At 36.6% G+C, this 22638-nt stretch overlaps 2 non-coding genes across 2 annotated transcripts; both read left to right on the forward strand.

The window, feature by feature from the left end:
* Positions 1-215: 215 nt before the first annotated feature.
* LOC125998318 (U6 spliceosomal RNA) lies at positions 216-322 on the forward strand. The gene has a single exon (XR_007491909.1). It is a non-coding gene; the product is annotated as a U6 spliceosomal RNA (small nuclear RNA).
* A 9403-nt stretch (positions 323-9725) lies between these two features.
* Positions 9726-9846, forward strand: LOC125998513 (small nucleolar RNA U109). The gene has a single exon (XR_007492063.1). It is a non-coding gene; the product is annotated as a small nucleolar RNA U109 (small nucleolar RNA).
* The last annotated feature ends 12792 nt before the right edge of the window (positions 9847-22638 follow it).

Consider the following 22638-nt stretch of genomic DNA (forward strand, 5'->3'; position numbering starts at 1 on the left):
AATAATAGCACATTTTTATAAGGGCATTTTTGAGTTTATATATTAATAGTAGTCCTGACACTTGTCTTCTGGACTACCAAGGATCTACCATGTAGGCACAATTATATTTGGTACAAATATTCTCTTTTCTTTAACAAATAAATTTATTTTCTTAGCTCTCAAGACAATATGTACTTAATAATTTTGTTTGAATGCATACTTAAAAGATTGTGGGGGTGCTCGCTTCGGCAGCACATATACTAAAATTGGAACGATACAGAGATGATTATCATGGCCCCTGTGCAAGGATGACACGCAAATTCGTGAAGCGTTCCATATTTTTCTTTAAAAAAAAAAAGATTGTGGGGTCTTTTTTTTTTTTTTTACAAACAGAACATAAACCTTTAGCTGGAGTTTAAATCTTCATTTCACTAACTCAGAAGAAGTATTTTAGAAGAAAACTTTAAAGTCTCTCATATCTGTCCTATATAATTTTCTTTCTTACTTTCTTAATATTTATTAACTGGGGAGGTACCAATATTTGCTTCAATTATTTTTTTTTTTCATTTTTGTGGTGGTGGTGGGTTGGGGCACACTTTGCATCACTCAGTGGTTACTCCTGGCTCTGCATTCATGAATTACTCCTGGCTGTGCTAGTGGGACCATTTGGTATGCCAGGGGTTGCACCTACATTGGCCATATGCAAGACAAGCACCTAACCCATTGTACTATATATTTAACCCCACCCTTCAAGGATTTTAAAAGTCAGATATCCCACCTTCGACTGTCAATTAGTTCTTACTTGTAGCAAACCATCCTGAAAGCTTGAGACAGCACCATTCCCTGTGACCTGGACCCAGCTGGAGCATTCTTTTGGACTCAGCTGGGCTCTTTGTACATGCAGTCAGGTGTCCATGAGCTGGATGACTGCTGACTGCTTCTGAATTACTGTTGTCTTCTGGGACAAGGCCTAACTAGGCTTTCTCTCATCTTTTAGCAAGCTAGCTTAGGCAAACTGGGCAGCTTTCCAAGAGCAAGAGCAGAAGTTATAAAATATCTTGAGGCCTATACTCAGAGCTGGCAGGTCATTACTTCCACTATTTGCCAAAGCAAACCACAAGTCACTGAGAATCACTAAGCTGAAAAAAATGTCTTCAGCTGCAAAGTCAACTCACAAGGACTACTGATAAAAAAGTAAAGCTGTTGGTTGTGATCCTTTTTGTAATCAGCTACACTCTTGAAAAACCCATTTTTTCCACTAGAATGATTCTTTATGTAAAAATAAAAATTGTGCTTCAGCTAATTATCAGCTTGTTACATATATATTCTTCTATGATGACAATGGAAAACAATATTCACCATCCACCCTACTGCCTATTTTTTCCAAGGTAATATTAATTTTCCCTTCAACTCTCTTTTATTTTCATAAATGTGTTGGATTAACCAGAGGTCCTCAAACTTTTTAAACAGGGGGCCAGTTCACTGTCCTTCAGACTGTTGGAGGGTCAGATTATAGTAAAAACAAAAATTATGAACAAATTTCTATGCACACTGCATATATCTTATTTAGAAGTGAAGAAACAAAATGGGAATAAATACAATATGTGGCCCGCGGGCCGTAGTTTGAGGACCATTGTATAGCCTGAAGAAAATGAACCTTGCTAAGGAAAGAGCTATATTTATTAGAGATCTTTAAATCTTGGACAATTGTCATATTTAAGAGTGTGTTAGTCATAGTGATGATAATGTAAACAAAAGCTAATGCTGACTTTGCACATATTGTATCAGACTTTCTATATTTATATTTACACTATGGAGATAATAGTTCCCTGATACAAGTAGTACAACGATCATTTCCATTTTAAAAAAGACGTTGGATCACCAGGGGGTGATGCAGAAGCAGAACAGAGCTGTGTCTGCAGTTCACCTGGCTTCAGAGCCCATGACCTCAGTCTGGACAAATGTGCACCATCTGTGTGATTTTGTACAAGTCACCCAACCTCTCTGAGTCTACATTTCCACATCAGCACAGAGATTATTTTTAATGCCTACCCACACATATGGTGAGACTCATATGAACCAGTGTAACTGAAATATCTCATGGGGAACTGTGAGTCACTATAAAATGTAGAACTTTATTATTATTATTTGTCTTATTACCCTGGCATGAGCACGTGCTTCACTTAGAACCTGAGAAGTCCAAAACAGGCACAAATTGTTATATGGAGTCTATGTGCTATTTAAATGAAGGAACGGATGGTACTGTTTAAATGCAAATCAGTCTGCAGTGTTAATGAAGTCGAGATCAGTGTGATTTTGGGTTAACGATTCTCGTTTGGAATCTTATTTTCCCACCAAATATTCTTCCCATAATACTTCTCTAGATAAAGACAAGTATTGTGAAATATGAAGAAGAGGTAAGGAACTTCAGCTTCTCATGAAGTCTGTGGACCAATTTCCTGCGTTAAAAATTGTAGGACCAACCTTATGGGTCCTACCCACCCCACAAATATTTTCTAATTGATATGTCTTCATCATCATGAGCCCAATTTACAGCATCAGGCTTGCAATGTGTTATTTTTGGAGCAGTGCTGTATACACTGGGAAAAAAAATGCACACGAGGGTAAAATGGAACAGACAATTGCTTTTGGGGACTGCACAGATTAGTAGATCATTGCATACTAACAAAGTGCTAATTGCTCCTTTTGACCATGGGCCCAGTTTACAAAGCTTTTGCACAAAAGCTTTTGCTCTGTGCACTAAATTATAAAACTAACACTGCATTATTTCTCAGTACAGCTTGCAAATTCTTGTAGGACAGTATGCATTAGCATTAATTAAACCAGAGAGAGAGAGAGAGAGAGAGAGAGAGAGAGAGAGAGAGAGAGAGAGAGAGAGAGAGAGAGAGAGAGAGGAGAGAGAGAGAGAGAGAGAGAGAGAGAGAAGAAAAGGAAAGAGAGAAATGAGAGAGGAAAGAGTGTGTGTTAGGGAGGGAGATAGATACCTGCAGCTTAGAAAGAACAGACCACCCGATGCTAATTATTTTAGTTAACAAAGGTTGCACTTGTTCTGGGATGATACTAGTAAACGCAAACATCATCTCTTCTCGAGGCTTGTATTTGGGAAACAGTTTCAAATATGAACATTGGTGTTTTATATAAAATATTAAGCAGTAATTAATTGGCTTTGTCATGAACTGTATGAAATTTCTTGAGGAGCTGTTTGCTTAATTTCAAATAAATGCTTCCACAACAGCTGAGGGAAGCTATCACTTAACTGAATGACATTCCATCTATATATAGCATGAAAGGCTCAGGCATTTGTCTGACTCTTCTGCTTCCTTATAGTATAGTTTTAATTGTTGCGTTTATTAAGTGTATGTCTAGATTTATAAAACCTGTCCAGATCTTAAGTAACTTGAAAAATACCTTAGAGCCCTTATTTTATTTTGAAAAAAGAAAAGTGTGAGCACCTATTATGTGCTAAGATTTCAGTTTTTATTATAAAATGAATCAGAGTCTATCTAAATGACTGATCCTATAACTACACTAACATAACCAGGCAAGTAGAAAATATGAAATCACTGCTATGGGGACAGATGTCTATGAAAAAAGAAGCATTATTTCCACCTAGAAGATTTAGGAAAGGTAGCAAGAATAGGAAACTTTCACATGGCACCCTGAAAGGTAAGTGATGATGGCAGTCAGGATTTGAGTTGAAAGATTTTAATGCAGTATAACAATATAACAGTATAACTCAAGATTTGGCAAAATTAAGGTGATGGAGAATGGAGGAAATATTTGAGAACTTGTGTAGTTAGACCTCAGTACACTGATGACCTGTTATCTTGACTTGATCTCAGAGTCCTTTGATGGGAAAAGACATGTGCTAGTGAGGAAAAGAGAATGAGGAAAAAGATATTGGAGAAAATAGAAAGTTAACTCTGAATTCATAATACCTACACCCTCCCTCCTTCTCTCTCTCCCTTGTTCCATCCCTCCTTCCTCTCTCCCACCCTCCCTCTCTCCTCTCTTTCCCTCCCTCCCTCTCTCCCTCCCTCCCTCTCTCCTTCCTTCCTTCCCACCCTCCCTCCATTTCTCCTTCCCTCTCACCTTTCAGACCTCCCTCCCTCCCAACCTCCTAACCTTCCTTTCTTCCTCCCTCCCTCCTTCCTTCCTTCCTTCCTTCCTTCCTTCCTTCCTTCCTTCCTTCCTTCCTTCCTTCCTTCCTTCCTTCCTTCCATCCTTCCTTCCTTCCCTCCCTTCCTTCCTTCCTTTCTTCCTCCCTCCCCTCCCTTCCTTCCCTCCCTCCCTCCCTTCCTTCCTCCCTTCCTTTCTTCCTTCCTTCCCTCCCTCCCTTCCTTCCTCCCTTCCTTTCTTCCTCCCTTCCCTCCCTCCCTACCTTCCTTCCTCCATCCCTCCCTTCCTTCCCTCCCTCCCTCCCTTCCTCCTTCCTTCCTTCCTTCCTTCCTTCCTTCCTTCCTTCCTTCCTTCCTTCCTTCCTTCCTTCCTTCCTTCCTCTTTCTCTCCCTCCCTTCCTTCTTTCCTTTCTTCCTTCCTTTCTTCCTCTCTTCCTTCCTTCCTCTCTTTCTTCCTTCCTCTCTTTCTTCCTCTTTCCCTTCCTTCCTCCATCCCTTCCTCCCTTCCCTCCCTTCCTCCCTCCTACCCTCCCTTGCTTGCTTGCTTGCTTGCTCCTTCCTTGCTTGTCTTTTTCTTCTATTTCTATGCAAACCTATTCCTGGTGTACTTTCACTCACAGCCAGTACTTGGGAGAAACAGCATGTGTCAAGGGTCAATCTCAGGCTACTGAAACTCTTTGCCTACATATGTAGAGACTGATAAATACTTTATTAAGAGAATCAGGGAGAAAATGCCCATATATAGGAACTGAAAAAATAGTAGAATATAAATATTTCATCATTTTTCTCCTAATTAGGGAAACTTTGTTTTCCTCAAATTGAGTATGATTATGAATCGCTCAGAGGAAATTAGATTAAAATGCAGCTACTTATTCAATATAACTAGTGTAGAGTCTGAGGTTCTTCACTTCAAACTTGTCCTTACTAGATCTCCAGAAACTACACTTTCATGTCCTTACTAAATATCCAGAAACTACGCTTTCATTGGAAGAAATTGCCACTTTCTAAAGTTTCGTTAGAGATTGAACTAAAGTTTTCCATGTGGAATTTTATTATATTCCGATCTTGCTTGGCTTCTTTATCTTCTTTCTCTTTTCTTTCTTATTCCCAGTTTTTTTTGGGGGGTGAGGGGGAAATACTTTCTGAATCACTTTCACAGGAATATTCATCTCAACTTCAGTGGAAATCCAACTTAAAATAGAGTCCACAATTTGGCTTTGATCATGTCATAACCTATAGAATAAACATAAGATGCCTTATGTTAATGTGCCTTTTAACACTTGTAGAATAAACATAAGAAAACAAACACCAGGGGCCGGAGTGGTGGTGCAAGTGATAAGGCTTGCCCATGCTAGCCTAGGACTGACCTCTGTTCAAATCCCCAGTGTCCCACATGTTCCCCCAAGCCAGGAGCGATTTCTGAGCTCATAGCTCACCGGGTGTGACCCAAAAACCAAAAAACCAAAAAACAAACAAACAAAAAAACACCCCCTTGCTAGTAACCATTGGTGCTAATTATGCATTTTTGAGTTTAATTCTCTTAATTTTGTGTTCTGAGAATATAGAACAACTAGAAAACCTCTGCACCACATATTTGTTCTTAACAGTTGAAGGGAACAAGTTTCTTTCACTGGAATCCAGTCCAAAATCTTCAAAAATAGAACATTACATAGGGGACAAATTAGCATGCCCAATTATGTAATACATGATATCATCTAATGTTTCTCAAACATTAATGCACATAAAAATTAACTGGGGATCTTGTGAAAATATAGGTTCTTATTTTATAGATTTAAGGTGATGTCTGAGAATATATATTTCTTTTGGTGTTTCTTTGTGGACCACCTCTGGTGATGCCTAGGAGTTACTTCTAGCTCTGTACAGAGCAATTTTTCCTGGCATGGCTCAGGAACACACATGAATAATGTGTAGTAGGTGTCAATAACTTCAAAGATTATCAGGTAAAAACCACTTGTGTATCATTTATTCTAGAATATCCTAAGAGGTAGTAGCTGTAGTAATGGTAGAAAAACTAGTAGTAGTTTTAGTAGTAGTGGTGGTAGGAAAGGAGGTGGTGGTAGTAATAATATTAGTTGTGGTAGTGATGCTATTAGTAGCAAACATTTATTGTTTATATTTATAAGAAATTCTAGTTTACTTGATCTTGGGTCCAATTTAAATTGTACACATACCAACTCATTCTTTATAATGATTCTAAGAAGTATAAAGATGAAGAACGGTTGTTCTTTAAAAAAGAAACAGACTACTGCTCTAAATTGAGGAATTCAATGTAGCTCTTAAGCTTTATAATCCAAATGTTTGGAGTTGGTTTGATATAATTACATTATATGTACTTTCAATTCTGAAAGTGAAGAAAGCCAAAAATCTTATGTGGAAAGCCATAAAAAGGAATCAGCAAAGAGAATTGGGGAGGAAACAATGAATGAAATCAACTTCAAGGTGAGGTCACAGGGCAATGACCACCTTTTAGAACTGCCAGATTAATTCCAAAACTCAGTTTAACCTCCACTTCACCCCAGCCTTGTGACTCAGCTTTAGGCAGTTAATCTGAAATGACAAGGATGACTCAAACCTGGAAATCTCTGTGAGAAGAGAAGGCACCTCTTCCTGTGCTCAGCAAGATTTGTTTTCTTTCAAATGCCAATAACCTGCACTTAAAAAACACATTTTTTCAAAAATACATATAGACTAGTCTGACTTCATAAAAATGATTCTCTTTATCTGATCCACTTCTACTTGAAAAACTGAGAACTTTCGGTTACTATGTATTGCTCTTGTGTCAGAAATCAAAACTTGGATTAAATAAAAAGATAGGCTTTAGTTATAGAGTTAACATGTTTTTTCTTTTAAACTAGAATTATGAACATGAAGACAACTATGGCTTGAAAAAATATGGACATATCTGTTTTTATGTTTTCATTAATACCCAGAATCTTATCATGAAATGTGTTATAATTACCCTTTAAGATACACACTTAAAAATTATATTTGTTAAGGATCAGTCAAAAACAAACTACCTGCTATGGAGATAACATAAAATATTTCTTTGCACACATTAACTTGGGGGTCTGTGACACATGTACTATAGATAGATATGTGAAGTAATCATAATGCATAACCATAATAAAAGCAGTTATGAAAGTCCTCTCTTCTGAAGAAAGAAGTATCTTTTTAAGCACCCAGGGAAATGCAGCTGGTGTTAAAAATCAGATAAGAAGGATTAGGCTTCAGTTATGTATCAGTTATGCATGTTCAGCAAATGTACTAGGACATAGAGGTGAGATCCAAGCAAGATGATAAACTATAGTATTTTTTTTTTTTGCCTTTAAAATGATTATGAGAGGCCAGAGTGGTGGCACAGTGGTAAGGCATTTGACCCTGAACAGATGCAGGTAGGATTCCGGGCACCCCATATGATCCCTGAGCAAGGAACAATTTCTGAGTGCAGAGCCAGGCCACTGGGTGTGGCCCCTCAAAAAACAACAACAACAAAAAAGGATTATTAGAGTTAGATAGCATGGTCACAATCATATTTATTTTATTTTAATTGTTTTAATGTACAGAATTTTGTTGCTTTTTTTTGATTGGGGGACACTCAACTGTGTTCAGGGTTTATTCCTGGCTCTCTGCTCAGGGATCAGTATTGGGATTTCGTAGAAAACTATACATTAATGGAGATCAAAGTGGCTTAAATTGTGTGTAAGGCAAGTGTCTTAATCCCTGTACTATCTCTTTAAGTTTGATGTATTGTTTGTTTAACAAAATGTAGAACTAGAACTAGAAAAGGAAATTGGCTTGTGTGGGTATGAAGAACTTCCAGACTAGATTGTATGGAAGAACATGTGCTATAGGTATAAAAGGCTCCTCTATAAAACATGTTTGAAAAACCATGCATACTATGTTTTCAGGTGGAAATTATAAAGCCCAATATCTTATATTCTAAGAAGTTTTGCTTCTCATTTGTTGGAAAGAGAGTACCACAAATTGGTATCCTGGGAAACTCAGGTCAAAAATTGGGGTTTTGGGGGGCCGGAGCAATGGTGCAGCGGTGGGGAGTTTGCCTTGCACGCGGCTGACCCAGGATAGGCCACGGTTCAATCCCCTGGTGTCCTATATGGTCCCCCAGGTCAGGAGCAATTTTTGAGTGCATGGCCAGGAGTAACCCCTGAGTGTCACTGGGTGTAGCCCAAAAGTCCAAAAAAAAAAAAAACACACACAAAACAGTGGGATTTTTTTGAAAAACTCTTGACTGAAGAGCTGAGTGGCTATTTAACATGTTGAGCTGTCCACTTAAAGGAAGAACATAAGTATGCTTTTTAAAATGCATATTCCTAGTACTTGACCAAATCATGTACTTGGGTCCAAGAAAGAGTCCTGATTTAATTAAATGATAGGATAAGGGAAGAGTCCTACCAATCAGTTGCTTCAGAAGTAAGTGATCTGCACTAAATAAGGTCATATCTCTCTTTGCCTTTGCATAGGTAGATGCAGAGTGTTGTGTAGGCAATGGTATGGATGAGAGGTATAGCCCATCTTCAGTTTTCTTATAAATAAAGTCATCCTTATTATTTTGCTAAAATTCTCTCAAAAATTCTTTTAACTTAGTCTTGGAAATAGAAGTTGGATATATTTATAAGGGGGGAGAAAGAAATATATATGAACCAAAATTATTAGTCTTGAATTATTGATCATCCAAACAAAGAAAACTATGGAGTTCAGGCAGATTTTTACCATATAGTTAAAGCCAAACAGCAGATAGAAACTGTTGAAAATTGTTAAAAAGAAATAAAAACATGCTTAGAAAAGCATTAAATGGTGGTTGCTATCTTCCCACTTGGGTTTCCCTTCATGATAGTTTTTGATTTATTCATTGATGCCCTTTTTAGCAACACTGGAAATTCTCAGTCATAAAGGAGAACAGGGGGTTTTCTGTGTCTACTTTTCCTTTATTATACTCGTCTCTGTTCAGTTGGTGGCCCTAGTGCCCTGCTGCTGCTGAGCTGTCACTTTGGGCTTGTTAGTCAAATTATGGTGATTAATGCAAACAGCTAACATGAACTTTGAGCTGCTCAGATGTTAGATAACCCAAGAGTTGGCAGGGAGCCATCCTAAGTGACTCAGACATCTTTCAATACCAAAATACATCCTCCTTTATTTGATATAAATTTTATGGTCATGATCTTTTCATGAGACAAAAGTTAATGAGGCTATTAAAAAACAAATGGATTAGGGTAGAAAATGACTGGATTCCATGTTCATGATGCTAATTCTTCCTTACTAGTGGCTTTCCAATAAAATCCAAGCCTCTAAAATCTTTGTTTCTAATAAGGTTATTTTAGTTATTCTAATAAGGTTATTGTTTATTTGATACTGGATTTGAGAGAATTTAGAACCCATCTTTATTCCTGGCTTAGCTTTTACATGTAAACAGGAATACACCCATTGCTTCCCTAATTTGAAGTAGATGCTTTTGAAACTAATAAGATAAATGACACAAACCTGAAAGAAACTCTTACAGCAATGTGAATCTATTGTTCATTAAGTACTGAATTTAATGATACTTCAATCCTAAAACTCTTGCAAATTTGTCATGACCTTATATAAAAATAGAACTCTTCTTCTATAGCATGATACATGTAAAAAAGGAGTTCTCACGGCTACCAACCTTACAGTAGAGGCTGAGTAGTAGTATGTTTCTCTCACACACACACACACACACACACACACACACACACACACATGAAAAAAAAATAAAATAGAACTCTTGTCACAGGGATTTCCTACTTAAATTTGGTAAAGTCTTTACTTAGAGAAAAATGTTCCATCAACATAAGTTCAAATTTTATTGAGGGGGGATACACAGTAAAACCAGCTATTGTTATTTTCATTAACAGTATTAATACAACAACATACGATTTTAGGATTATATAAAATATTTGCAGAAAGGCCAACACAAGCAACATTTTGATGGAGTTGATTCTGTCCAACTATTTTATTCATGGCAGGCCATCATCTTTATTAAACTGCAAGTTCCAGCACCTCATTGTATTCTAACTGCTCACAACTTGTTTATACTGTACTGTTTAGTCCATCATTAAATATTGTCTGCCCATAAATTGATATAATTAAATCTATCCTTTTCTTTAGGCCAAGTTTGATACTTCACCGATTGGTGAATGGAATATAGTGTTCCCATGTATAATCATTTAACTATGACTTGAATTTAGTCAGGATTTTTCTGGCATCTGTGTAAAATTACTTATTTTTAAGCCTACATTTCTTAATTCTTTTAATTTTATATTAATAGATTCATGCAGAATGTAGTCAATAAAGTTTAGATTAAAATTTTTTTATTGGGGCTGGAGTATGGTGCAAACAGTGGGGCATTTTGCCATATACACACTGACTTAGTACTGACCAAGGGTCGATCCCCTAGTGTCCCATATGGTCCCCCAAGCCAGGAGCAATTTCTGAGTGCATAGCCAGGAGTAACCCCTGAGTGTCATAGTGTGTGACCCAAAAACCAAGAAAAAATTTATTATAACACCATGATTTAAAATAGAGCCTAAATATTAAATATTTAAATATTATTATTATTAAATATTAAATATTTAAACACCAATCCCACCACCAATGACCACCAGTGTGGCCTTCCCTTCATCAGTGTTCCCAATTCCCATACATTACAATAGACTACCTCCATGAAGCACACATTTACTTCACATTGTTTGTTACAATCAAAAGCAGATGGACTTACCGAAACTTTGCTCTAAAGAGATCAATTTGAAATAACTGTTATATCTCTCCATAGTGTTACTAAAGCCAGTATCTAAGTACTTATAGAACTATGATTGGTGGTAATTGATCCTTCTATGCTAATGTTTAGGCTCGTTAAACTTGGTAGATTATTTTCCTATCAGATTTCCTTTAATATTGGCTGACACCATTATAAAATTTTGAGATGTCCAACAACCACTTGTGTGACTTACAGATCTGAAACAAATTTGGTGACGTGGTAGTTTGGTCATTTTAAGTCACAGAGCTCATTCATTTCTGTCTGAGAGTGTAGGGTGTGATATTGGGTGGCTATGGTTCATGCTGAAAGGGAGTCTGCCCTCAGACATTCTGAGAATTTCACAGAGGTATCAGTCCAGATGAGACTACGTAGGAGTCTGAAGCCATTATTGCAGCTATTATTTTCTTTTGGAGCTTGGTAGAGAAGATGGGCCATCTTTCTACAGGGAAGATAGCTAATGTCAGTGGAGGCTAGATCTATTTTTATTTAACATTCACTTTTAATATTTATTCCATACATTTCCATGTGCAACTAGTCCAATAAAATAATAGCAACAGCATGTTTGTTATGGTAATTTAATTGCCAAATTAAAAAAGTCTAGTCATTCTTAGAGATATGTAGTAGTATTGCATTAAAATTTATTTATTTGGCAGAAGGGTGAGAAAAATAAAATAAAATTTATTGATTTATTTGCTTATTTATTTATTTATATTTTGGTTTTGGGGCCACACCCTGTGGTGCTCAGTGGTTACCCCAACTCTGCACTCAAAAATTGCTCCTGGCAGACAGGTGTCCTTATGGGATGCCAGGGATCAAATCCAGGTCAGTCCCAGGTCAGCTGTGTGCAAGGCAAATGCCCTACCCACTGTACTATCTCTTCATTTCTTTCACTGTAATTTAAATGTTTATTTTAGTAATTATGTTCACCATATTTAGCATGATTTTACCTCCTGAATTTTATTTATTTTGGTAATGTATTCAAATATTTTGCCCATTTATTTTCTTATTATTCAATTTTGATAATAAATAGTATTTTAGAAGCAGTTTCTTTACTACATGGACCTTTAAATAAAAAGATGGCTAATTCCTAATCAGTCATTGAATTGAAAGTCATAGCTTGTCCTTGCTATTAAATATAATATCTAATGTGTTATTTTTATTTTGATCTTTGAATTTGTTGTGGCTATTTGTGCTTTGACTTTTTATTTCTTTATTAATCTTTTATGAGTTTTCAATTTTATTAAATCTTTATTATGTTTATCTTACATTGCATTAATTTTTTTTTATGTTTTGGCTCACTTAGCAGTGCTTAGGGTCACTCCTGGCTCTGCATCAGGAATCACTCCTGATAGTGCTAGAGGGAACCACGTGGTTTTCTGAGGATTGATCCTTTATTGGCCACTTGCAAGACAAACCTTCCCACTGTGTTACTCCTCCACTTCCCTAATTATATTAATTTTGAGCACTTGTCTTTCACATATTCTTTATGTTAGTTTTTATTAGTTTTAATTTGTCTTTTTCCCTAGTTCTTTAAACTTAGATCACTCATTTCTGGTCTTTTATTTGTAAGATTTTCTGCTTTAGATTTTTATTTAAGCACTTCTTTTGACTTTTTTTTTTTTTTTTTGGTTTTTGGGCCACACCCATTTGATGCTCAGGGGTTACTCCTGGCTATGCGCTCAGAAATCGCCCCTGGCTTGGGGGGACCATATGGGACACCGGGGGATCTATCCGTCCTACGCTACTGCATGCAAGGCAGACACCTTACCTCTAGCGCCACCTTCCCGGCCCCGTCTTTTGACATTTTTCATACATTTTAGCATTCTATATATTCATGTTATTTTTAATTGGAAAATGGCATCAAGCATTTTATTGCTATGACTTTTTTTTTTACTTCTGAGACTATTTTATTTATTTATTTAATTTTTATTATGAACAAAGTGAATTACAAGGGATGGTATCAGGACCAAACAGTCGTATGAACATTGAGTAGGAATAAAAAAGAATCAGACTTTAACATCAAACCCAAAGTCAACAACAACAGAATCGATATCCAATCTATATCAAGCTATACACAGAGAGCTATATACTAAGTAGTCCAGGGAGCAAAGAAGGGAGATAGAGAATCTGTATATTCGTGTTTATTCCATAAGAAAAAATGCTCCTCATATCTCTTTGACACTATCTGTTGACATACTTGTTATTGGGACATGGAATTTACAGAATGTACACATATCTTTTTGTTCTGCTTTTCTAGCTAATTTTGCTTATACAACATGTCTAGAGTGATTTTGATTCTCATACTCATATCAAAATTTGTTTTATCATTCAGTATATAAATTCTTGATGAGTGTTTCACATACACGGAAAATAATATGCACTCTGCTGTTATTAGGTAGAATGCTCTATAAATGCTAAGTTTGTTGAGGGATAACAAAAAAATCTAAATTTCCATAAAATTGTCCTTCTTTGTGCTAAATTAGTTTCTTTTTATTTTTTTCACATTCACTGATTGTTGGCTTGATTAAGACATGTCTGTTATGGAGGTACAATCTGAGTAGTATCGTGAAAGGTAGAAAGAGTTTAATTGAATGAACAGCTCCATGATGTAAAAAAATCTGTATAGAAGGGCTGGAAGGTATTGGAATTAGGGTGGGTTCTCTTCCTAACACCACATGGGATCCTAAGTATTACTGGGTATAACCTAGAATGCACCCATCACCAAAAAATAAATAAATAAATAAAATAAGACATCTGTTTATAAATATATCAGAGGCATTTTTCATCTCTCAACATTTTATTTCTAGAATTTCTATTTGACCACTCCAGAAAGTTTTGATTCAATTCTATTCAATTTTAATAAAAAAAAATTCCTATCTATTCATTAGTTGTCCTCCTTTTACAATTGGTGTTTTTAGCAGTTATTTAAAAATTTTGGGAAATAGTTCCAATATTTGGGTCATGTCTAGATCTGTCTTAAGTGATTTCTCTGTTTCTTTTCCCTTTGTTGTACACTATTTTAATCAAATTATAAGCACTGGGTATATGACAAAATCTAGAGTTAAATAATATTTATACCTGCAAATAGGCCATTACAATTTTATTCTAGGTCGTTAATGTGGAATTTTGCCAAACAGTGTGAAACTGGGCTATCGCTGGATTTTTTTTAATATATTTTATTTAAATACCTTGATTACATACATGATTGTGTTTGGGTTTCAGTCATGTAAAGAACACCACCCATCATCAGTGCAACATTCCCATCACCAATGTCCCAAATCTCCCTTCTCCCCAACCAACCCCCGCCTGTACTCTTGACAGGCTTTCCATTTCCCTCATACATTCTCATTATTAGGACAGTTCAAAACGTAGTTAAACTCATCACTCTTTGTGGTGAGCTTCCTGAGGTGAGCTGTAACTTTCAGCTCTTTTCTCTTTTGTGTCTGAAAGTTATTATTGCAAGAATGTCTTTCATTTTTCTTAAAACCCATAGATGAGTGAGACCATTCTGCATTTCTCTCTCTCTCTCTCTCTAACTTATTTCATTCAGCATAATAGATTCCGTGTACATCCATGTATAGGAAAATTTTATGACTTCATCTCTCCTGACAGCTGCATAATATTCCATTGTGTATATGTACCACAGTTTCTTTAGCCATTCGTCTGTTGAAGGGCATCTTGGTTGTTTCCAGAATCTTGCTATGGTAAATAGTGCTGCAATGAATATCGCTGTATTTTTAAAAATTATTAGTTGGGGTAGGAGAGATAGAGCAGCAGTAGGGCGTTTTCCTTAGATGCTGAAGGACGGTGGTTCGAATCTCGGCATCCCGCATGGTCCCCTGAGCCTGCCAGGAGAAATTTCTGAGCATAGAGCCAGGAGTAAACTCTGAGAGCTGCTGGGTGTGACCCAAAAACCAAATAAATAAATAAATAAATAAATAAATAAATAAATAAATAAATTATTAGTCACCTTAAGAACACTATGCTTGGTCATCATCCTATCATCACTATCACTGAGATAGTGGATTTTTTTAAAAATTTGTGTGTATTATTTAATTTCCCCCCTCCCAGTTACAAAGTTGTTCATGATTGAGTTTCAGTCATATAATGCATAATATCTTTCACCAGTGCACACTTACCACCAACAATGTCCCCAAAAATGTTCCCTTTGGTCTCTTCCTGGCCCTCTTCTTGAGGCAAAAGTTTACCTCATTTTAGCTCTCATTATTTCTCTTTTAGACACTGGTTGGCAGCATTGTTACCGAAATGGAATTGTGCATGTCACTTTATCTTCTTTCAGCACCCAGTTCATGTCCAGAGTGATCAGTTCCAATTGTTATTGTCATAGTGGCTCCTTCTTTCCCTAACTGCAGTCCCCTGCAATTTATGGCAAGCTTTCTAACCATGGACTGTTTCTTCTGGTCCTCAGTCTCTAGTTTCTCTGGATATTATTACTATACTATTTTTTTTTACTCTCTCACAAATGAGTGAGATTATTCTATGGTCTATCCCTCTCCCTTTGACTAATATTTCTCAGCATAACACATAACCATCCATGTCTAAGCAAATTGTATGACTTCACTTTTCCTAAGATCTGCAAAGTATTCCATTGTGTAGATGTACCACTGTTCCTTTATCCACTTATTTCTTTTTGGGCACTCAGGTTATTTCCATATTTTTGATATTGTGATGCAGAGGACTTTTCTTCTTGTGTTTTTTGACTTCTAGAATATATTTCTTTTCTTTTTCTTTCTTTTTTTTTTTTTTTTTTTGATTTTTGGGCCACACCCGTTTGACACTCAGGGGTTACTCCTGGCTATGAGCTCAGAAATCGCCCCTGGCTTGGAGGGGACCATATGAAACACAGGGGTATCGAACCCGTGTTCCGTCCTATGCTAGCGCTTGCAAAGCAGACACCTTGCCTCTAGTGCCACCTTTCCGGCCTCTCTAGAGTATATTTCTAAGAGTAATTTTCTGGGCCATATGAAAACTCAATTTCTGATGTTTTATTTTCCTGGAATGTACATACTGTTTCCCAAAAAGGCCAAACCAGTGGCATTTTCACCAGTAGTGACTGAGAATCCTATTCTCTCTAAACTTGTGCCAGCTCTGATTGTTCTTGTTCTTTCTGATGCATGCCAGTCTCTGTGGTATGAAATAATATCTCATTGTTTTAAATTGCATCTCCCTGGTTATTAATTATGCAGAGCATTCTTTCATGTGTCTTTTGGCTCTTTGTATTTCTTCTCTGAGGAAATATCTGTTCATTTGTTCTCATTTTTGGATGGGGTCAGATGCTTTTGCTTATTAAGTTCTACCAAAGCCTTATTTATCTTAGATATTATTAAGCTCTTATCAGAAGTGTATTGAGTGAATTTCTTTTTCCATTTTATGGGTAGTTTTTGTGTCTTAATCAACTTTAGAGGTGCAGAAGCTTCTTAATTTAATCTAGTTCCATTTGACTGTCTTTGCTTTCACTTGCTTAGTAAGTGTGGTTTTATCTTTGAAGATGTCTTTATCTTCAATGAAGTGTTCTGCATTTTCCTCTATGTACCTTATGGTACATAATGTCTTATATCAAGATATTGAATCCATTTTGATTTGACTTTTATTTATGGTGTCAAATGGAGGTCAATTCACATTATTCACACTTTTTTTTTTTGGATTTTGGTTTTTGGGTCACACCCAGCAGCGCTCAGGGGGTACTGCTGGCTCAACACTCAGAAATCGCTCCTGGCAGGCTCAGGGGACCATATGGGATGCTGGGAATTGAACCACCGTCTTCTGTATGTAAGGCAAACACCTTACCTCCATGCTATCTCTCCAGCCCCTCAATTCATATTTTTAATGTAGTTGACCTGTTTCCCCAATATCACTAGTTGAAGAGGCTTTCCTTGCTCCATTTTGTACTTCTAGCTTCTTTATTTCATTGTAATTTTCTTTTAATGACAAATGCTTTGCAGTATAGTTTGAAAATGGGGACTGCGATGACTCCCATCTTTTTTTTCCCAAGGATTGATTAATTGTTTCATATGAATTTCAGGATAGTTTGATCTATTTCTTTAAAAACTGTCATGAGTATCCTTATAGGTATTGCATTAAATATGTACAATTCTTTGAAATGTGTCACCCTTTTAATGATATGACTTCTTACAATCCATGAGCAGTATATGTGTTTCTATTTCCTATGTCCACTTATTCCTTGAAACAGTATTTTATAGCTTTCTTTCTATAGGTCTTTCACTCTTTAGTAAAGCTGATTTCAAGGTACTTGATTTTCTGAGGCACATTTGAATTAGATCAGTTTTTAGTATCTCTTTCTTCTCTTTCATTCTGAGTTATATTACCATCAGAACTTGAAACTCATGCAGTTTGGGGGCTCTGGATATGAATTTTAATTATCTTAACATGAATAAATTCTTTTCTTCTAGATCAGCTGTAAGAGAGGTTGCAATTTTTTCTGCTTGCCATCCTTTCCCCTTTAGCTGTTGGAACTGGTGGTATGTAATAAGAACATCTTCTGGTTCCTGACTACTAGAATTCATTCTCAAACAATTTCATCCACAGTATTCAGCTCTTCCTGGTGTGAGTCTGTAAATGTAGTCTAGGCCATCTGTTCTTTTCCTCTCGGGTGAACAAATGTTATTTTACCTACTGCTTTCATTTGCTCACATTGCTTGCTGGTGAACTGATGCCTCTTGCCTGTAAGAAAGTGAAAGAATAATAGAACATGAATGAGACAATGATAAAAAAAATCCACTGCTACTGCGTATCAAACACGCAGCACACACCATGATTCTGTGGCTCACTTTTTATTGTAGTCTTTTATCTAGATTTTACAAGCCTCTCAGATAGGTACTCTTACAATGTAAAGAAGGCAAGACACAAAGAACTGAAGCAACACATACAAATCTAATACAAAACAGACCCAGAATTCTAACTTGGTATCTTAACTATTCTTGAAGAACATTAACATCTGCCCAGTGTGGGCCATTCTTTTTCATTGTTTATTCATAAATGTATGGTTTATTTAATACAAAATAAAATGCTTGAATCTGTAGGAATTTTCTGTAGATAAGCTAACACTTGAAGAAAAATAGAAAGTTTCATTCCCTATGAGATTACTAGACTGCAGAAGGCATCCCTTTTTCTAGTGTCAGAAGCTTATCCATATATAATTATAGATATGAATATATTTACATATGTATATGTAGCTGTGACAGTAAGTGGCATAAAATGAAATGTTTAACCAAAATCCAGAGACCCTATCTCTCACTTCAAGATGAACAAGCTATACTAAGACCTGTGACCTGGGGTGGGATCACTACTGATAAAAGCATTTTATTTAGTTTCTCCTGATTAGATTCTCTGAGAAACCGGTTGCATGTGAATGCTTCAGGCAGTGGTGGGGTAGTAATGCAGATAATGTTATATATCTACCAAGAAAACAATTGAGCATAGTTTGGAATCTATCCAAGGACTTTTTTACATTCTTCTTTTAGCAAATTTTTGTTACATTTTGAAGCAAAAGAAAATATTTTGGTATGGTAGCCCGATTTTTGTCTAAAGCATTCACATTTTATTTTTTCTAAACTATTATGGATAAATACCTATTATTATTATTATTATTATTATCAGAAATGATGTCATGCATTATTATCTTTTCATACCCTACACAGCAGCACATTATGTTATTTCATTTCACCTTATAAGATCAGTAAGGCAGGTAAAGGAATTTAAGCCTATTCTAGCAAAAATATACTAGAGAAAAAATTAAGGAAAGATAAAAATGAATATCCACCTGTTTACTTGGGAGAGTGGTCTTTTGCATCACATCCAACTGTGTCAGAGTTTACTTCCAGCTCTGTGCTCAGGATCACTCATTGAGGGTCTGGAGATTGAACTAGAGTTAACAAGTGTACAAGACAAACACCTTACCCCTGATATTGTAATTTTGGACTCAGGACTTTTATGATGACATAAATTATTGACACAAGTTGTCACTTTGCTACCTACAATCCAGTCATTCAGTCTTCTACCGGTGAGGAATTAGGATGAATTCTATTCTTGTCCCCAAAGGCCCTCAATAATTTGCCATTTTTCTTTTAATTTATATACTGAAAACAATGGCTTACACCACAGTTTCCCCCAAGACTACATCATTTTTTAACCTATCTTGTTAAAGGTAGAAGACAAATTATAAAAAAAAAAAGAAGACAAATGATATGCTAATTTACATTTGTATTCTTTGTTGCCTAGTCCAGCCTTTCTGGAAAACAATATGGATAGTTCTTAAAAAACTGGACTTGGACTTTTTTTGTTTTGTTTAGTTTTGTTTTGTACTGATGGAATGTTTCATTTTCTTTTTTCTCCATCGCCCCCCAAATCGATGATGAGAACCTCTAGAAGGACTCTGCCCACTTTTGGAGTATTAGACTTTTACCTCAGTTTACTACTTTTCTCTTCTTCAGACCAAACCACGCAAACTTAACTAGCTAGGCCTACCTCCCAGTTAGAGGGGGAAATTAGGGAGACACCTAGACCAATCAGATGCAAGACTACTAGGTGGTAGGATAGGTACATAGGGGACCACATATTCTAGCAGCCCTGGGGGTGAAGGAAGTGGATATGGGAGATACGACAAAAACAGAGGGGAAGGGAAGACAATATGGTGATGGGAATCCCCCCTAATGTTATGTAAATATTTAACTAAAATATTATTGTCAACATGTAAACCACTATGATCAAAATAAAAAATTATATAAAAAAAAACTGGACTTGAGCACCCATGTGATCCAGAAATACCACTCCTAGAGATATGCCCTAGGAACACAAGAGCACAATACAATAATGCCCTCTGCATGTCTATGTTCATTGAAGCTCTATTTACAATAGCCAGAATCTGGAAGCAACCCAAATGCCTGACAATATATGAGTGGCTAATGAGACTGTCATACATCTACACAATGGAATACTATGCAGTTGTTAGAAAAAACGAAGTAATAGAAGTTTTCTATACCTATTCATGGATGGATATAGAGACTATTATGTTGAGTGAAATAAGTCAGAGGGAGAGAGATTAAAACAGAATAGTCTCATCTGTGAGATTTAAGAAAAATAAAAGAGGGGCCACAGAGATAACACAGTGGCATTTGCCTTGCAAGCAGCCGACCCAGGACCTAAGGTGGTTGGTTCGAATCCTGGCATCCCATATGGTTCTCTGTGCCTGCCAGGAGCTATTTCTGAGCAGATAGTTAGGAGTAACCCCTGAGCACCGCTGGGTGTGGCCCAAAAACCAAAAAAAGAAAGAAAAAGAAAGAAAGAAAGAAAGAAAGAAAGAAAGAAAGAAAGAAAGAAAGAAAGAAAGAAAGAAAGAAAGAAAGAAAGAAAGAAAGAAAGAAAGAAAGAAAGAAAGAAAGAAAGAAAGAAAGGAAAGAAAGGAAGGAAGGAAGGAAGGAAGGAAGGAAAGGAAGGAAAGAAAGAAAGAAAGAAAGAAAGAAAGAAAGAAAGAAAGAAAGAAAGAAAGAAAGAAAGAAAGAAAGAAAGAAAGAAAGAAAGAAAGAAAGAAGAGAAAGAAAGAAAGAAAGAAAGAAAGAAAGAAAGAAAGAAAGAAAGAAAGAAAGAAAGAGAGAAAGAAAGAGAGAGAAAGAGAAAGAGAGAGAAAGAGAAAGAGAGAAAGAGAAAAAGAGAGAGGGAAAGGGAGGGAGGGAGGAGGAAGGAAGAAAGGAAGGGAGGGAGGGAAGGCAGGAAAGGGAGGGAAGGAAGGGAAGGGAGGGAAGGAAGGGAAGGGAGGGAAGGAAGGGAAGGGAAGGAAAGGAAGGGAGGGAAGGAAAGGAAGGGAAGGAAGGGAAGAAGGAGGGAGGGAGGAAGGAAGGAAGGAAAGGAAGGAAAGGAAGGAAAGGAAGGAGGAAAGGAAGGAGGAAAGGAAGGAGGAAAGGAAGGAGGAAAGGAAGGAGGGAAGGAAGGGAAGGAAGGGAAGGAAGGGAAGGAAGGGAAGGAAAGGAAGGAAAGGAAGGAAAGGAAGGAAAGGAAGGAAGGAAGGAAAGGAAGGAAAGGAAGGAAGGAAGGAAGGAAGGAAAAGGAAGGAAGGAAGGAAAAGAAAGAAAGAGAAAGAAAGGAAGGAAGAAAGAAAGAAAGAAAGAAAGAAAGAAAAAGAAAGAAGAGAAAAGAAAAAAAGAAAAGAGAATATAGTAATAATACCAAGAGACAATAGAGATGAGGGCCAGAAGGACTAGCTCATGATATGAAACTATCACAAAGAGTGGTCAAGGCAGTTAATGAAACAATTACACTGATAACTATCATGACAAGGAGAGGTAAAGAATACAATGCCCATCTGGAAGACAGGCTGAGGATTGGGAAGGAGGTAAATAGGGGACATTGGTGGTAGGAAAATTGCACTGGTGAAGTGTGTGGGTGCATTTTATGGCTGAAATCCAATTACAAACATTTCTGTAATGATGGTGCTTAAATAAAATGATTATTTAATCAAAATATGTAGGGAATAATCTCTTTACTATATGCTTGGTTAATACTGGGTTCACTGTGGCAAACAAAGTTGGGTAGTTTTCTGTCTATTGTCACTTCACTGCCATCTTTCTGGCCTTTGACACCAGGCATTTATATTTTCTTTTACTTTCTCAACTCTTCTCAGTAAGGAGCACTACTAAGCACTGTGTTGATCTACTAGAATTCTGAAATGATTCAGTTATGTATTTCAAAATACATTGAGGTATATGGAGATTATCATTCTGAGTGAAATGAGTCAGAGGAAGAGCAATAGACATAGAATAATGCCACTCATTTGTGTTATACAAGAAAAATAAAAGATATATGGTAATAATATCCAGAAACATAGAGATAAGGGCCATGTGGATCAGTCCATGGTAGGAAGATTGAGACAAAGAGCCAGCACTGAATTTAGGGTAAAGTAGGGTTCACTATGACAATGATAGAATTGATAATGGTAGACAAAAATGGGGTACTGAAAGGAGATACAGGAATATGTATGCTACACCTTAATTAACAATAGTGTAAAACACATGTCAAAAAGGGGTGGGAGAGAAAGAGAGAGAAAGAGAGAGAGAGATATATGAAATGTCTGCCCAGAGGCAGTTGGGGGTAGGGTGAGAGGGTATTTGGGGACATTGGTGACATGCACTGGTGAAGGATGGTATACATTGTTTGACTAAAACTCAACATGAATAATTTTGTAATCATGAGCTTAATTAATAAAAAAGCAAAGAGGATTTTTATGAAAGCAAAGTTGATCCTATCAACATTCAAGTTTATCCAAGAGGTTCGTAGCATTTCAAATTATTTTTGCCTTGTCTTTCTAGGAAGACAACTGTGCAGAATTCTGGCCCAGAATTAGTGCTAATGGCGCCCTAAACAGGAACGTGAAAACTTCAAAAGAGTGAGTGGAGTAACAAATTTCTCGGGATACTGAATAACAAAACCTGTATAGCCATGTCAACTCCTTCTTGCTGCACAGAATGTGCTATACTTTCTACTCGGGTATTAGCTTACATAAACCTTTTTCTGTGTTGCCTCATACTGCTCTGGGGTAGGTACCAACATCTTTCAAGATAAACTGAATGCAGCATATCCAATAAAATTCCCCCCAGCACCTGCTCCAAGAAGGGAAAAGTGTTTTTACAGTAGTGAAGAGTCATTGCTCAAAAGACTTTTCCAGGATCAGTA

Source organism: Suncus etruscus, chromosome 20 (genome assembly GCF_024139225.1).
Source record: "Suncus etruscus isolate mSunEtr1 chromosome 20, mSunEtr1.pri.cur, whole genome shotgun sequence".
NCBI lineage: Eukaryota > Metazoa > Chordata > Mammalia > Eulipotyphla > Soricidae > Suncus > Suncus etruscus.